Source organism: Mauremys reevesii, linkage group 12 (assembly GCF_016161935.1).
Source record: "Mauremys reevesii isolate NIE-2019 linkage group 12, ASM1616193v1, whole genome shotgun sequence".
Lineage (NCBI taxonomy): Eukaryota > Metazoa > Chordata > Testudines > Geoemydidae > Mauremys > Mauremys reevesii.
Genome location: NC_052634.1, coordinates 34,153,844 through 34,171,621, shown reverse-complemented (window position 1 = coordinate 34,171,621; position 17,778 = coordinate 34,153,844). Strand labels below are relative to the sequence as shown.

Below are 17,778 nucleotides of genomic sequence, written 5' to 3'. Positions count from 1 at the left end.
CACAGCCAGGCTGGCTCCCTCGCAGGGGCCCTGCAGCACCTGCCCCAGAGACAGCTGGAAACAGAGTTCCGGACTGTGGGGGGGGAGCTTCGTTTTGTACCCTCCCCTGATCTTCCACCACCATTGGGATGTTCCCACTGGTCCCAGACTCGTACCCACGTGCTTAGCTGTTTGGAAATGTGGGGGAGGGATAGCTCAGTGGTTTGAGCATTGGCCTGCTAAACCCAGGGTTGTGAGTTCAGTCCTTGAGGGGGACATTTAGAGATTGGGGCAAAAATCTGTCTGGGGATTAGTCCTGCTTTGAGCAGGGGGCTGGGCTAGATACCTCCTGAGGTCCCTTCCAACCCTGAGATTCTATGATAGAACAGGAAGCAACAGGCTTAAACTGCAGCAAGGGAGGTTTAGGTTGGACATTAGGAAAAAGTTACTAACTGTCAGGGTGCTTAAACACTGGAATAAATCACATAGGGAGGTGGTGGAATCTCTATCTCTGGAGATATTTAAGAGTAGGTTAGAGAAATGTCTATCTGGGATGGTCTAGACAGTATTTGATCCTGCCATGAGGGCAGGGGACTGGACTTGATGACCTCTTGAGGTCCCTTCCAGTCCTAGAATCTATCAATAAGAATAGGGTTGAAACTTTAAGATCCTAAATTGATAACACAATACAGTAGAGACTTAAAAATCACAAGCTAACATCCCTTGTATGGGTTATTCCCCTGATAGTGGACTGGAAGCATGTGGTTGTTTCCTATTTCCACTTTTTTGTTCCCGCAACAGAAAGTGTATGGCCTGCTGCAAAATGAGTAGTGTTCCAAGAATACGTTGAGCACTTGTGCCTCTGCCTCTCTTCCTCTACATCCCCAGAAACCCTATGATAGTAAAGCTATTGTGATGGAATTGATGTTAGTTAATACTAATGGGATCAATCTTAATTTGTCCGCATTAAGGAAGGTGAGATTGTCAAGGAATGTGGCTGTTCTGTGTGGTTCCATGTTCCAACAGAGGGTATCTCCAGGATCAAAAAGGACTTTACAACAAACCATGTGCTTTCTATAGGCCTTCATCGGCTGCCTTTTGCTGTCCTCCATTTGTGGAAACAGTGATGTATACTTATTTCTAAGTGAAGTAAAATTAATTTATGTGCTCAATGTCCCTAATAGTGAAACCATAGCTTTCAACTCTACTCAGTGTGACTGCAGTGACTGAGTGGCCTCCCTCCAAGCGGGAGAGGGAGGGACACTTACACGCCTCTTGGAGGGCAGAGCCTAGATTGCCCTGCCTTCCTCGCCAGAAGTACCGGGGCATGGCCGGAAGTAGAAAAGTCCGGCCAGACAGCACGGCTGGGGGAGAGCCTGTGAAGGAGGACGATGCTCAGCCTGGTCTCCCAAGGCCCCAAGAGGAACCTGTGCCAGGTTGTTCCCAATTCCCAGACGAGGACTGGCCCGATCCCTGCCAAGCAGGGACAGCTGATTCTGCCCCTGCCAGGGCCCTGGGCTGGGACGCAGTGGAGTAGGGTGGGCCCATGTCCCCCTGCCACCCCACCCTGGGGTGGCTGATCCCCTACGTTGTGCTGGGAGGCTCTAGCTCTGGAGAGGAGCTTCCTGGACCACTAACCTGAAAGATTGTTTGTTTGCAGGCTGCCCAAGCCCGCTCAGTGCCCAGCCAGCCCTGATAGACTGTGGTTAAACGCTGACTACCTGAGCTATCCCAGACCAGGCCAAAGCCTGGTAGCGACTATTAATCACGCAGCTCTACCATGGGCTCTGGACTGTCTCACAGACACTGGTCCTAGCCAGGCAGGGTAAGCCCGAGTGGCCTCCCTCTGAGTGGGAAAGCGAGGGACACTTACAGTGACATTCTCAGAACGCATCGGTTTGTGAAGTCACAGCTACTGGTTCTCACTGGACTAAGGAGATGGCCTATAGGAAGTTGGATGTGTTTTTTAATTACTATACAGGTTTCCTATGAATAAAATGTAAAACCCTTTTGAATTATTTTTAAAAGATAACATAAAATGCAATGCCATTTTCTGACCTGCTCTGAAAGCTGCTTTTATTTTCTGTCTGTGCTCTGTGCAGCTTTTTGTCAAAATGTTGGATGCTGAGGCAATCCAAAAGATGGCTGATGTGGTTTTTCATAGGGTCCGAGAAGTGAGTTTTAAATTAATTCTCCTCTCCGTTCAGGACATATGAGTAAATTTGGCTTTTTTAAAAATGTGCCGGTCTCCACTAACTTGTGAAGACTTGAGTTCAGGATTCTGGAAGAGTTGACCTCAACTGAAAAAGAGATCAGGGAGCACCACTCTCTGGCATATTAGACTAATATGATGTAGGAGCTAACTTTCAAATGTGTCTTTAAATGTAAATTCATTTGAAGTTAAGGCTACACAAAAATTGTTCATGATCCTGCTTCTGCTGAAGTCAATAGTTTTGCATGATACTGACTTCAGTTGGGTTTACTGTTTTACTGACCTAAAGTCTTAGGCCAGGTCTACACTAAGGGGGGGTTGAACTAAGGTATGCAAGTTCAGCTACGCGAATAGCGTAGCTGAACTCGAACTAGCTTAGTTCGAACTACTCACCCGTCCAGACGCCACGGGATCGAAGTCTGCGGCTCCCCCGTCGACTCCGCCACCGCTGTTTGCGGTGGTGGAGTTCGAGTCAACGGAGCGCATTCGGAGTTCGAACTATCACATCTAGATTAGACGCAATAGTTCGAACTCCGAGAAGTCGAACGCTACCCGTCAACCCGGCCGGTAAGTATAGACGTACCCTTACACTATTTAACTTTTTGTATATACAGGCTTTGCAGCTCATGTTGAACATTAGGTACCAAGAAACTCCAGATGTTTTCCCTGACTTATTGTAAGGTTTTTTTTAACATAGTAACATCTTGGGGTTAAGAGGAATAGTCTGCTTTCACTTAAAGCTGAGGAATGTACCACTGTAAGATGCGTTGGCTGAGTTAAATCAATAGGCTAGGGGTCAGCAACCTTTCAGAAGTGGTGTGACAAGTCTTCATTTATTCACTCTGATTTAAGGTTTCGCATGCTAGTAACACATTTTAGAAGGTCTCTCTCTCTCTAAGTCTATAGTACACAACTAAACTATTGTTGTATGTAAAGTAAACAAGGTCTTTAAAATGTTTAAAAAGTTTCATTTAAAATTAAATTAAAATGCAGATCTTATCAGTTTAGTGCAGTGATTCTTAACCTTCTAAAAAAATCTTGCATGTCTTGCACCCCCAGAAAGGGCATCTCGCACCCCAAGGGGGTGCATGCACCCCAGGTTAAGAACCACTGCACTAGACTGATAAGAGCTGCATTTTAATTTAATTTTAAATAAAGCTTCTTAAACATTTTAAAAACCTTGTTTACTTTACATACAACAATAGTTTAGTTATGTAATATGGACTTAGAGAGAGAGAGACCTTCTAAACCATTAAAATGTATTACTGGCACGCGAAACCTTAAAGTAGAGTGAATAAATGAAGGCTCGGCACAGCACTTCTGAAAGGCTGCCGACCCCTGGATTCGAGCCACCTCAATAGGAGAGCAGCTACCACCAACAACAGCCTCCTGGCCCTGATGGCAGTCTTTGGGAATGAATAGGCAGGTGCAACTTCATAGCACAAGCTGTAGCCTCCATCCAGGAGCCTAACGATAACCCAGAGAATTACACTGCTTCTTTTGGGTCGGCCGGGGCCAGTTTTGAATCGCCTCTAGCTTATTAGTTTGGGGCTTCACTATACCCCTTCCTACAATATATCCCAGGTAACTAACCTCTGCTAGTCCTATGGCACATTTAGCAGGATTAGCGGTGAGGCCAGCCCGCCTTAAGGTGCATAGTACTGCCTCAACTTTCTCCAAGTGGGTTCCCCAGTCTGGTGTATGGATGATGACATCATCTAGGTATGCAGCTGCATAACTAATATGGGGGCGCAACAGCTTATCCATGAGGCGCTGGAATGTGGCTGGGGCCCCATGTAACCCAAAAGGGAGGACAGTGTACTGGAATAGCCCGTCTGGGGTGGAGAACGCTGTCTTTTCTTTAGCTTCTTTGGTCAGGGGAATCTGCCAATACCCTTTTGTCAGATCCAGTGTAGTCAAGAATCGGGCACTACCCAGTCGGTCAACCAGTTCGTCGATGCGGGGTATGGGGTATGCATCAAATTGGGATACTTCATTCAGTCGGCGAAAGTCATTACAGAATCTCGTGGTACCATCAGGTTTGGGCACTAGAATGATTGGACTGCACCACTGACTGTAGGATTCTTCAATAACGCCTAATTCTAACATTTTCTTTACTTCGGCCTTGATTTCTTCTCTTTTGGCTGCTGGGATTCGGTAGGGACTCAGTGTTACCTTGGCTCCGGGGATCATGCAGATATGGTGATAGGTCTCAGTCATCTGCCCCGGTTTTGTAGAGAACACATCTCAGTTGCAATTAATCATGTCGGCTGCCTCGATCTTTTGGATTGGCGTCAAGTCGGGTGATATCTTCACTTGCTCATGTAAGTTATCCTCCTGGGGAAGGGTCTCCCGGGTGACTAAGCATGCCTCTCGATCATGCCAAGGTTTTAGAAGATTGATGTGGTAAATTTGCTCCGGTTTCCTGCGGCCTGGCTGCCGCACCTTATAGTTTACCTCTCCCACGGCTTCAATCACTTCATAGGGTCCCTGCCACTGGGCCAACAGCTTGCTTTCTGCTGTGGACACCAGGACCATTACTCGATCCCCTGGTTGGAACCGTCAAAGCTTTGCTTGGTGGTTGTAATGGGTCTATTGGGTCTCCTGTGCTTTCTCCAAATGTTCTCGTACAATGGGTGTAACTTGGGCTATCCGATCCCTCATCTGTAGTACATGCTCGACTATGTTTCTTCCGGGATTTGGCTCCTCTTCCCAGGCTTCTCTGGCTATATCCAATATGCCTCGGGGGTGGTGCCCATATAGTAGTTCGAATGGAGAGAAACCTGTGGAGGCTTGTGGAACTTCCCGGATGGCGAACATGAGGTAAGGCAATAGGGTATCCCAGTCTTTCCCATCCCGGCTCACCACTTTCCTGATCATGGGCTTGAGGGTCCTATTGAACCTTTCCACAAGGCCGTCTGTTTGTGGGTGGTATACAGAGGTCTGTATGGCTTGTACATGGAGCAATGAACAGAGATCTTTCATCAACTTAGATACGAAAGGTGTCCCTTGATCAGTCAGTATCTCCTTGGGTAGCTCAACCCGGGAAAATATCTGTACTAGCTCCTTAGCTATTGTCTTGGAAGCTGTGTTGCGTACGGGGATGGCTTCCGGGTATCGGGTAGCATAGTCTAGTACAACCAGCACATGATGGTGGCCCCGGGCTGTCTTCTCTAGGGGCCCAATCAGATCCATGGCTATGCGTTCAAATGGTACCTCTATTATTGGAAGAGGTATCAAAGGGGCCCGTAAGTGTGGGCGAGGGCTATGTAGCTGACACTCTGGACAAGAGGTGCAGTATCGCCTGACATCTTCATGTACTCCTGGCCAGAAGAACCTCCGCAGGATCCTGGCCTGGGTTTTCTCTACCCCTAAGTGTCCTCCAAAGGGGTGACTGTGGGCAAGGCTCAATATGGCTTTTTGATGTTTTCATGGCACCAGAAGTTGATGTATCTCCTGCTCCTGCATTTGCACCACACGGTACAGGAGATCTTTCTTCACTATAAAGTAGGGTCCTGGACCTCGGACCTTCCCCTCCACTGGTATCCCATCTATCTCAGCCACCTCTTTCCTGACATTATCATATCTAGGGTCCTCTGCCTGGTCCTGCCGAAAGTCTCTCTCCCAGGACTAACCTGCCTGAGCTCCCAGGGGCCGGCTTCTGCTTCTTCCAATGGCTCGTCGCCATGACGGCTGGGGCCAGCCTCCGGCTCACTTTCCGTGTTGGTAGTTTCTCTGATGGCTGCTCATGTCCATCTGCCTACTAGCACGGTCTTCTGGCCCTGGGTCAGGATCCGGGTTCCCAAACCCTTCGTGGCCTTCCTTTCTTTTTTTGTCTTTCAGGCCTTTTGGGGGGCTGAGAATAGATCCTGAGAAAACTCAGAAAACATGGGGGGTTGACATTCCCCCAATGATGATTCACTGCCAACAGGGTCTCCACCTCCCTCCAGCCTCTCCGGGGGGAGTAAATTATCAAGCCCTGGATAGTCCCTCCCAATAACTACAGGATATGGGAGTTTAGGAACAACGCCCACTGTCACCTCAGTGGGGTTCCCCTGAACCTCTATTTCCATTGGGATGGTGGGGTAATGGCTCATGGCCCCATGCACACACGTCACTGCTACACATTTGGCTTGCAGCAGCTGGCTACTTTTTACCAGCTTACCCAATATAAGGGTGATAGCACTCCCTGAGTCCACACGTGCTGTAGTCTCTGCTCCATTTATCTTCACTGGCCTGGTGTAGTTACGTGGGGCTAATGCGACGCCCGCAAGCTGGATAAGGGAGCATGGGATCTCCCAATCCCCCAAGTTGCATTGCATAGGCTCTTCAGTGCTGGGACACTGTGCTGCTACATGTCCCCACTCCCCACATGCATAACATCTATAATTGTTTCTAATCAGTCTCCTATCATGTGGGCTAAGAGGTTTAGTCCCAGGGTTCCCCCCCTCAGGCCAATCCCTTCCTTCTGGAGTCTCTGCTGGTTTTCAGCCCCCCTCTTCCTCCACCTAGGACTCCCCAGGAGTTTGGCTGTCCCACCTTCCAGGATTAGGGTTGGGTGTTTGCTACGGAAGGGGCTTTCCTTGGGTCACTGGGTCAATTCCCTGGCTGTCATGTGTCTTTCTACCAGCGTGATCATCTCGTCATAGGTGTACGGATCGTTCTGGCCTACCCATTTGCGGAGATCTGGTGGCAGTGCCCTCATGTACCGGTCGATGACCAGAACCTCTAGTATCTCTTCCAGACTCTGGGATTCTGTTTGCAACTACTTTCGTGCGAGATGGATGAGGTCATACAATTGGGACCGTGGGGTTTTTTCTTCCTGGTACCTCCACTCATGATACCGCTGGGCCCGCACTGCGGTCGTTACCCCAGATCTGGCCAGGATCTCTGCCTTCAGATGGGAGTAGTCTGCTGCAGCCTCCTCAGGCAGATCATGGTAGGCCTTCTGGGCCTCCCCACACAGGAATGGGGCAAGGATGCCAGACCACTGATCTTGAGGCCAGGCCTCCCGTAGGTCTGTCCTCTCAAACGCCAGAAGCTATGCCTCTGCATCATCCTCCCGCGTCATTTTCTGCAGCCAATGGCTAGCTCGTATGAGCCGTGTCCCATCATGGCCACGGTTCAGCTCTGTAAGGGTCTTTACCTGGCTTACCAGTTCCTGAAACATAGCTCGGTCTTGAGTAGCTTGGTCCATCAGCAGGTGATTTGTCTCTTGCTGCAGCCGCACTGCTTCTTGCTGGGCAGCTGCCTGGACACGAGTAGCCTCCTGCTGGGCTGCCGGGGCTTGTAAACGTGCCCGCACTACGTCATCCATTGTGGTGACAAAAAAAATTAACCCTCTCTCTCTTTTTTTTTTAAATCACCCTCCTTCTCTCCCCGCACTGGCGGCGGGAGTCCCGGCAGGCCGCTACCCGAGTGGACGAGCTCGGCGCAGGCTCGGAGGCACTGGGGTCCGCTCCAGGCAGTTGCTAGGCCCTGATTGGCTGGCGGCGCACCCTGACGTGCCCTGCACTCGGTAACCCTGCCCTTCCGTGTGGTTGCGCGCTGTGGGGCGGACAAGTGTTGCTGCAACCGTCCGGCACAGGGTTGTGTGGCGATTCCGGAGCAGTGGCTCGTTGCTGCCCCCCCCCCCCGTCCCCGGCATGAAAGATGGAGAGTTCAAATACAATTATCCACAAGCCTTTGAGAGCAAGAAAAACAATGACTCCAAGTAGTCGAAAACAAGTGGAAATGCTGAGTAAAACAAAGAGTGTTTCAGGACAAGGAAAGATTCTAAACGGCTTGCATACTGAAGATCACCATGTTCAGTTAAATACAGTGGACATAAACTGCAGCAGTAATGATTCTGTAAAAGGAAGCTCACTAACTGAATCAAAACCAGATATGTTCCTTGATTAACCTGGAGCAACTGCCATTTGGCTACCACGGTACTAGGGATTTGTTTAGCCTGGGGCTAACGTACCTGTTCCTCACTACTTTACTGTAGCCATCTGGCCTTGCCCCATCACAATAGATAGATAGATTCTCCTATGTGGCAGCAATAGAACAGGCAATCCCATATACAAATAAGAGCGGTACAAAAGGGATCATTGGGAACCGGGGAGGATATGCTAGGGTTCATTCCCCGAGAACAAGGGAATAAGGGTCGGCAGGGGGATCAGGTAAACCCAGATGTGGCAATATCAGGCCAACACCCCTAAACAGAAGGAAGCGGGAGAAGAGGTAGAGCTAACTGAGAAGGAGATATGGCGACTAGCCTGGCAAACCCTGATGCAGTACAGAGCCAACCGTGCCCAGTGGCATGGCGCACCCACACCTGACTTGGTCAGAGAAGCTACAAAGTTACAATAGACTCGTAAAGGAGTAGCATGTGTATCCCCCACCACTGGCACCACTACAACATCCCCATCCTGCAGACAAATAATAATAATAATAATAATAATTTGAGACATACCTATCTCACAGAGCTGCAAGGGACCCCAAAAGGTCATGGAGTCCAGCCCCCTGCCTTCACTAGCAGGACTGACTACTGATTTTTCCCCAGATGCCTAAGTGGCCCCCCTCAAGGACTGAACTCACAGCCCTTGGTTTAGCAGGCCAATGCTCAAACCACTGAGCTATCCCTCTCCCTGGGATAGAGAGGCCCACTGAACAATGAACTTCCACTATCTGTAGGGGCACAAGAGGGAAAGTTCATAGGAAAGGTCCATTGAGATCCTGGAGGAAGACCACGCATGTATGTTCAGCAGGGTAAGCATGCCCCTACATTGGCTTTAATAGACACAGGAGCCGCGGTGTCTTTAATCAAAAACACTCCAGAAGCAGGAAGGCAGGTGAAACAAGTAACCCTGAACTCCTTCCAAGGCAATCCCAGCATTGGTTGGGAACGGGCCCAGGCCCCTTTTTCAGTACAAGGGTTTAAAACCTTTGGGAACCTGATCCAAACTCCTGACATGACTAATTAAATCATTTTGGGCTCGGATTGGTTGTTCAACAACATAGTAATAGACATGCTGTAGCAGAGCAGGGAGCTGCGGAAGAAATTGTTACGGCAGAGCTAGGCATTGTTTATGTTCGCTTTCTCAGCTCCGGTTATTATCGGTCATTCTGTATCAGTTCTAGCCAAGTATGACCGGTTTAGACCGCCATGTGAAGAGTCCTTGGCGGTGGGCCATGTGAAACAGGTGTGCGAAGTAGAGAGCTATGTTTTATTATGTCTATGCTGCTTTGCTGCTAGTGAGATTAAATAGAAGCTTGCTTTTACTAAGTTTGGACTTCGACCCAGGCCGACTGGTAGGGTGCTGGGTTCCCCATATCAGTGGCCGCAACGAGCGGAGTCCCCGTTGCCGGTGTGTCACGGTATCCTTCATTAAAAACCAATTACTCTCAGTGTGGAGTCGGTCTCGTTCTTACAGAGTACCTTGGGCTAATTTGTGGGCAACAACACATGCCCAGGGGTATCTTATGGAAAGTTGATATTCCCCCTCCCCATTCTGGGAAAATTGACCAAAAGATATTACTAGCAAAAGTGGGAAGGAGACCAGTTTCAGCATTATCGGTCCAGCAAATGGAGGAATGGCGCCAGAAATGCCCCTCGGTCTGGACTCAAAAGAAAACAGGCGGTGGTAACATTAATGCTTGTGTAAAAATTGTAGGGGAATTAGTACATCCCCAGAAACAATGTTCTTGTCCAAAGGAGGCAGAGGCCCAATTGGCACAAACTATCCAGGAGCTGGAACAGCAGGGAGTAATCCGAAAAACAAAATCACCCTTCAACTCCCCTGTAAAGCCGGTACTAAAAGCAGACGCCCAGTCCTAGTGCCTAACAAGAGGATCACAGGTGACTACAGGCAGGGCCAGCTCCAGGAATTTTGCCACCCTAAGCATTTGGGGAAAAAAATCGCGATCAGGGGCAGCTCCACCACGCTGCTTTCTTCTGTGGCGGCAATTCGGCGGCTGGTCCTTCCCTCCGAGAGGGACCGAGGCACCCACCACTGAAATGCCGCAGAAAAGCCTGATGTGCTGCCCCAAGCAGCTGCTTGCTGAGCTGGTGCCTGGAGCCAGCCCTGACTACAGGAGGATTAACAAAAATACAATACCCATGGCTCCTATTGTGGCAGACATGACACAGGCCATACAAAAGGTCCAAGCCACACTGAAATATATTTCAGTAACTGATTCAGTGAATTGTTTCTTTCCTATCCCCCTACACCCTGAACCACAGGATCAGTTTGCCTTTACTAGGAAAGAACAGCAATGGGCTTTTTGTCCATTCCCCCAAGGGTACCACAATAGTGTTGTGGAAAAATCGACCACACCTTTGAATTTTGGATCAGAGGGCCGGAGGCACTTTTATTTAAGTACAAGCATGCATGCAGGGAGAGAGGTAGCGTATTCCCCTGTAAGGGTTAAGCCCCCCTCTGCCTATTACAAATTTTACCAAGCTTATAAAGGTTAAAACCGCAAATTAGCATTTACTTAAAATTCCCTTATTTGGGAGTATCAATTGTAACATTAGCAAGCTACTTCAGTTTTCTTCCATATATGGTTTTTCCTTTCATTGTCTCTGGGCAGTTTTCGTTGGTGGTCTGCCAGTCTTAAGACCCTTTCTTTGTGGTTACATTATGCAGGCTAAAATTCATAAAGCAATCTAAAAACAAGCTGAACACTCCTTTCTTATTTCCTTCTTTTGGTTCCTCATTTTCCCTGAATGCCCTCTGTACAGATAAACATATTAAAAGCAAAAATGCAAACCTTGGCTTTATATATAACAGTTATCTAGACTATAGACCTTTGGGCCAAATACAATAAATGCTGCAAGCAAATAATAACCTAGGCTGGACAGGTGGGGCAAATTTTCCCTATCATTAGTCCAGCAACTGCACACCGGCATGTGCTAGATTTAGCCCACAAGATAGACCGTTTGTGTTTTCCCGTGTGGATGATAGTTTGGAGAACCTGAGGCACAGACACAGATGATAACTGAGAAGGTGTTAGCATGAAGTCAAGAAACAGGATTTAAGGTAGCCTTGCATAAGGCCCCATTGGTGCAGCCCCAAGTCACATATTTGGGTATAATTATTGGGCAAGGAGGAGGCATCCAGGGCAGCGCAAGTTGAGAGCCCAAGTAGAAATGCCGGCTCCTACTGACGCCCATTCCTTGAGAGTACTGCTGGGAGGGTTTGATTTTCTCAGATCCCACATTTACAAATATGTTGAAATAACTCACCCTTGTGGCAATTATTAAAAGGCCCAGTGGGAGTGGGGAGAGGAGCAGGACACAGCTTTAAGGCTCTTCAAGCAAAAGGCTCTCACAGCTCCAGCACTGCGCTTCCCTGATGGATCACTGCCTTTTGTTATTCGTTGGCTCCCCCTGTGGCCACGCCCCCTTGGCTCCCCCTCTGGCCACGCCCCCAGACCGGATCCCCTCCCCGCTCACCTGAGATTAACTTTGACCCCTGTGAACACGAATGCAATCTTTCGAGCCACTCGCAGGTACCCCTGGGCTGGCTGCCAGCGGCGGCGCACTGAACCAGAGAACCCTTGGGCTGGCTGCCGGCAGTGGCGCACTGAACCGGAGAACCCCTGGGCTGGCTGCTGGCGGCGGCGCGCTGACCTGGGGAACCCCTGGGCTGTCTGCCGGCGGCGGCACGTTGACCAGGGGAACCCCTGGGCTGGCTCTTGGTGGCGGTGCGCTGACCCGGAGAACCCCTGGGCTGTCTGCCAGCGGCGGCACGCTGACCCGGGGAACCCCGTGTCTGGCTGCCAGCGGCTCAGACTCCCTCTCCCTCCCAGCGCAGCGGGCACTGAAACGCTTTAAAAAAATTGGGGGTGCCGCTTTTTGGCACCCCCAAATCTTGGCGCCCTAGGCAACCACCTAGTTGGCCTAAATGGTAGCATCAGCCCTGACTGGAACTCCGGCAGACTATTCAGGACCTACCCTTTGATGGCCATGGTCTGCTTTTGGACAAGATGGACTCTAGACTTCAGAGTCTGAAGGAGATCTGGGCCATCATGCGTTCACTGGGCACGCTTACCCCAGTGACGCAATGTAGGCCCTTCCGACCCTAACCGCAGTGCACTTACCCTAATCTCCGACCGAGACAGGACTTCTCTAGAAGCCACGGCCAGGGTGGCAGGTGGAAACAGTCTGGTCCTCAGATGGGCCAGAACCAGGCTCCCCTCAAACCATTGGCGGGATCCAAACAAAATTTTTGAAGGTGCGCCTGAGGGTGGAGCACCAGTTTCCTTCTCATGAGCAACTCCTTCTACAGGAGGTGTGACTGCTCCTAGCTATCGGAGCTATAGAGGAGGTTCCAAAGGAACTGAGGGGTAGGGGGTTTCACTCATATTATTTCCTAGTCCCCAAGGCAAAGGGAGGGCTATGGCCCATCCTAGACCTGCACGGACTCAACAAATCCATGGTCAGGTTGAAGTTCCGCATGGTTTCCTGGGGACCATTATTACTTCCCTGGATCCTGCAGACTGGTATGCTACCCTTGACATGAAGGATGCGTACTTCCACATAGTCATTTACCTGCCGCAGGCATTTCCTTCACTTTGTGGTCAACCAACAGCACTTCCAATTTACCGTCCTTCCCTTCGGCCTATCTACAGCACCAAGGGTCTTTACAAAGTGTATGGCCTTCATAGCTGCCTCATGCCATCAACATCGGATCCAAGTTGTTGTGGAAAAAGCCACCCATGCAGTGATTTTAGTTCAGAGACTCAAGCCTGAGGCCCGTTTATTAACACATACCAACACGTTGGGGGTAGCAGCTTTGATACTGCGCCCTCGAAGTAAGGCACATCTTAGCTTCTAAAGGTTAAAACCGCAAACAAATTACACATATTTGAGTAATAATTACCTTATCTGGAATACAATGCAAAATTAATACAGGTCAAGAGTTAGGGTCTTTTCGGTACTTTCCAGCACCCTTTTGCAACCTTGTCTTATACGGATGTAATTGGAGTTAAGGTCTTTCTGGTACTTTCCAGCACTGCTACAACCTTGCCTTTTACGGGGTGCAATTACATAATTGCCTTTCACAGGCTACAGTTACACAGTGGGCATAGTTACACAAATGGGGTAGGGGGAGGCATGGTTACTCATTTTAGATGATTGCTTCACATTGATTGCTTCAGACAAGTGGTTATTATATTTCAAAAGCAGTAGGCACATACTGCAAATTATTCTTGTTGCTGGGGCTTTTTCACCCTCCTCCTTTTCAGTACCCCTTCCCTCCCTGTGTTTCAACCTCTGGCTGCCACTGTCAGGGAGCACAACACTTAGCTTGGTTCAGGCTTGAGCCTGTTAGCCGCAGGGCGGGCTTAGACCAAGCAGAAAAACTTAGATTAATAGGGCTAGCTTAATTTTCCCCCACAAAGTGTTTCCATAACTTGACGACTGGCTCATTCAGGGTCGATCCAAGGACCAGGTGCAATCTCATGTCCAGTTCTCCATGAGCTTATTCAGACAGCTGGGCCTGCTGCTCAATGTTGAAAAGTCCATTTTGGAGCCGACCCAAAGAATAGACTTCATCGGAGCGGTCCTAGACTCAAGACTCGCCCATGCGTGCCTACCACATGGGCATTTTCATTCCATGGCGAGCATTATCCATGGCCTCCAAAGCTTCTTGACCTCGACAGCACGGACGTATCTCAGTCTCCTGGGACACATGGTGTCTTGTACCATTGTGACCAGACATGCCAGACTGCGCCTCCATCCACTTCAGGCCTGGCTCTCAACCGTATACTGCCCAGGCTGGGGCAATGTGGACACAGTGGTCACGGTACCGCCGGAAGTCTTAACCTCCCTGGACTGGTGACCGAACCCCAACTCAGTACGTGAAGGGGAACCATTCCATGCCCCACAGCCCTCCCTGACCCTAACCACAGATGCATCATCTTTGGGTTGGGGCACTCACCTTGTGGACCTTCGCACACAGGGCCTTTGGTCCACACAAGAGATCCCTGCACATCAATGTATGGAAGCTGAGAGCTGTACGCCTGGTGTGTCAGGTGTTCCACAAACATCTTCAGGGCCGTTGTGTTGCAGTTTTCACAGACAACACAACGGCCACATTTTATATCAACAAACAAGGGGGAGCACGTTCGTCCCCCCTTGGTCACGAAGCCATTCACCTGTGGGAATTCTGCATAGCCCACTCAATCGACCTGGTGGCGTCGTTTCTCCTAGGAGTCCAGAACACCTTGGCGGACCGCCTCAGCAGATCCTTCCAGGCTCATGAGCGGTCGATTCGCCCAGACGTCATCCAATCTGTTTTCCGGAAGTGGCGGTTTCCCCAGATAGACCTATTCACCTCTTGTGAGAATCGGAAGTGCCAGGTGTTCTGCTCTCTCCAGAGATGCTCCCCAGGTTCCCAGTCAGACACCTTCCTGATACCATGGAAAGACCACCTGTGTTATCCCTCTTCTCCATTCCCATGAATCCACAGGGTCCTTCTCAAGTTGTCCAGGGACAGGGCCTGCTTAATTCTGATCACCCTGGCATGGCCCAGGCAGCATTGGTATACCACTCTCCTCGATCTGTCAGTGACCACTCCAATTCTACTTCCGTTGTGGCTGGACCTGATCACTCAGGAACATGGATGATTCTGTCATCCCGACCTGCAATCCCTCCACCTCACAATGTGGATCCTGCATGGCTAACTCAGTCTGAGTTATGTTGCTCCCGCTTGGTGCAGCAGGTTCTTTTGGGTAGCAGAAAGCCCTCTACCAGGTCCACGTATTTGGCCAAGTGGAACCGTTTTTCCTGCTGGTGTGCTCTGAGCAATACTCCCCGCCTGGAGGCATCAGTACCTACCATCTGAGACTCTCTCTTGTCCTTGAAACAGCAGAGCCTAGCAGTTTTATCCATCAGAGTACACCTAGCAGCGATTTCAACCTCTCACCCGGGCGAAAATGGGCTCTCAGTCTTCTCCAATCCCATGGTCAGCAGGTTCCTCAAGGGTTTAGATCATCTGTACCCGCAAATTCGGCATCCGGCCACTATGTGGGACCTCAGCCTCGTCCTATCCAGACTCATTGGTGCCCCATTCGAGCCGATGGCCACCTACTTGCTCCTGTACCATTCCTGGAAGACAGCCTTCCTCATAGCTATCACCTCGGCGAGACATGTGTTGGAGCTTAGAGCCCTCACGTCGGACCCACCGTATATGATGTTCCATGAGGACAAGGTACAGCTGCGACCACACCCTGCCTTCCTTCCTAAGGTGATGTCTGCCTTCCATGTCAACCAAGACATCTTCCTCCCAGTCTTCTATCCAAAGCCGCACACTTCTCGACAAGAACAACAGCTGCACTCCCTAGACGTTCGCAGGGCCCTTACCTTTTACATCGAATGAACAAAACCTTTTAGGAGGACATGCCAGGTGTTTGTAGCTGTGGCAGACCACCCAGTGCATCTCGTCCTGGATCACATCATGCATCCGTGCGTGCTATGACTTGGCTGGTGTCCCAATTACGCACCTTACTGCCCACTCCACTTGGGCTCAAGCTTCGTCCTCCGCCTTCCTGGCTCATGTGCCCATATAGGAGATATGTAGGGCAGCAACTTGGTCATCGGTACATGCTTTTGCTTTCCACTACTCACTAGTCCAGCAGTCAAGGGGTGATGCGGCATTTGGCTCAGTGGTTCTGCACTCCGCGACATCTCACTCCGACCCCACCGCCTAGGTAAGGCCTGAGAGTCACCTAACTGGAATCAATATGAGCAAGCACTCGAAGAAGAAAAGACGGTTACTCACCTTTGTAACTGTTGTTCTTCAAGATGTGTTTCTCATATCCATTCCAAACCCTCCCTCCTTCCCCTCTGTCAGAGTAGCCGGCAAGAAGGAACTGAGAGGGCTCTGGGACCGCTGGGGTATATATCCGGCACCATAAGGTGCCACTCTAGGGGGTGCCTCAGCCGACTCACCGAGTGTTGCTAGGGTAAAAATCTTACGACGATCGTGCATACAGCGCGCGTACACCCTAATAGGAATGGATATGAGCAACACATCTCAAAGAACAACAGTTACAAAGGTGAGTAACTGTCTTTTATGCAGGGCCAGCTGGACCATGGGTCAGCCTAACATGCTGCACTGAATGCAATTTATCAGGTTCTGAAACAATATGAGCATTCCCCACGACCAGTGTCTATTTATGCTGATAGCGACTTTTGTGTAAAGGGAATTCAGTTCTGGATGCAGGACTGGAAAAGAAATGAGTGGAAGGCGGCAGATGGCAAAGATATTGCATCTCTAGATGAATGGAGGTGGATTTATCAGTGGGTAACAGAGAATCCTAAGCAACTGAAAATCCAGCATGTACAAGCCCATAACAAAGGAACAAGCGCAGAAGCCACCTGGAACAGTCGGGAGATAACACAGCCCAGCAACACAGTATAGCAGTTGTAACTAGAAGCCAAGCTAAAGGCGTCCCTACTGAGGCCCCTGAACCAACGGATGACGCTGTAAATCCCCGAACTCCAGGAAAGGAGGAGAGGCAGGAACTGATTCATGTAGCCCATCAGTTCATGCAGGAGGGAGTAAAGGAAACTTGAATGGGGTGAAACAAGTTGCAGAATGGAAAACCCTGGAGGAGGATGTTAGAACATGGGTAAGGAATTGTATACGGTGTGCACAGCATAAAACACGGCCTCCTCACTGGCAACCCATGATGCCTCAACAGAGACTCGGACCCTGGCATTGATTTTATTAACAAGTACAAGGTTTGGCAATCCCTGTTCTTGGGGGCCTGTGTCCCCCAGACATTTCAAGATGTTTTGGGAAAGCCCACTGCCATCTCCCCCCGATAACGGATACCTCCACTCTAGCCAATCAAGTGTGGATCCCCATCCAGGAACTGGGAATTCCCTTAGAATGGTATGATAAAAAACACAAATTGAATTCTGAAGCCTCAAGGGAATACTGAGATCTATGCCTGGGAAGGGGAAGTGGTACACAAGGTTCACCTTACAAACATCACAGGAATACCAAACCAATGGGAAATGGGGTGGGGACACCACCTGGAATGCCTGTTACCCACGATGACCATATCAGTGGGATGAGCCTGTTAAGACAGGAACAATACTAACTGTCATAGCAGGATCCTGTCCAATACCTAACGGACATTCAAACCTTTGGTTCCCAGACACATGTACTAAGATTTGGACCAAATATATGACGTTTGGACCAAAGAAGCACTGATCAGGATGAAGAAGCCCAAGTTATTTATAACTCAAAGTGACCCTATAAGGGTCCTTCTAAATACATTGCTAGTAGAGATTAGATTTTATATGCATTGGACCCAGTTAAATGTGTCAAGAGTGGAGCCAAAATGTTTGCCCTATGCCCTTCCTCTTTTGAAAGCATGGATAAAGACACACCGAAGCCCCTATGGCCGAACCAGGCAAGATGTAGCAGATACGATATTAGGAGGGGTTAGCTTTGGAACGAGGATTATGAATATGGTAGATTTAGAAGTAATTAAGAAATAAATCAAGGCCTTATCACAATTACAGGAGATTCTTATAGACGCACAGGCAGATGCTAATGTGGATTTGGTGCAAACAGGCCTAG

At 49.5% G+C, this 17,778-nt stretch overlaps 1 pseudogene; it reads right to left on the bottom strand.

The window, feature by feature from the left end:
• Positions 1–15,645, bottom strand: part of LOC120375387 — a 73,148-nt pseudogene extending 57,503 nt beyond the window's left edge.
• Between the last annotated feature and the right edge of the window lie 2,133 nt (positions 15,646–17,778).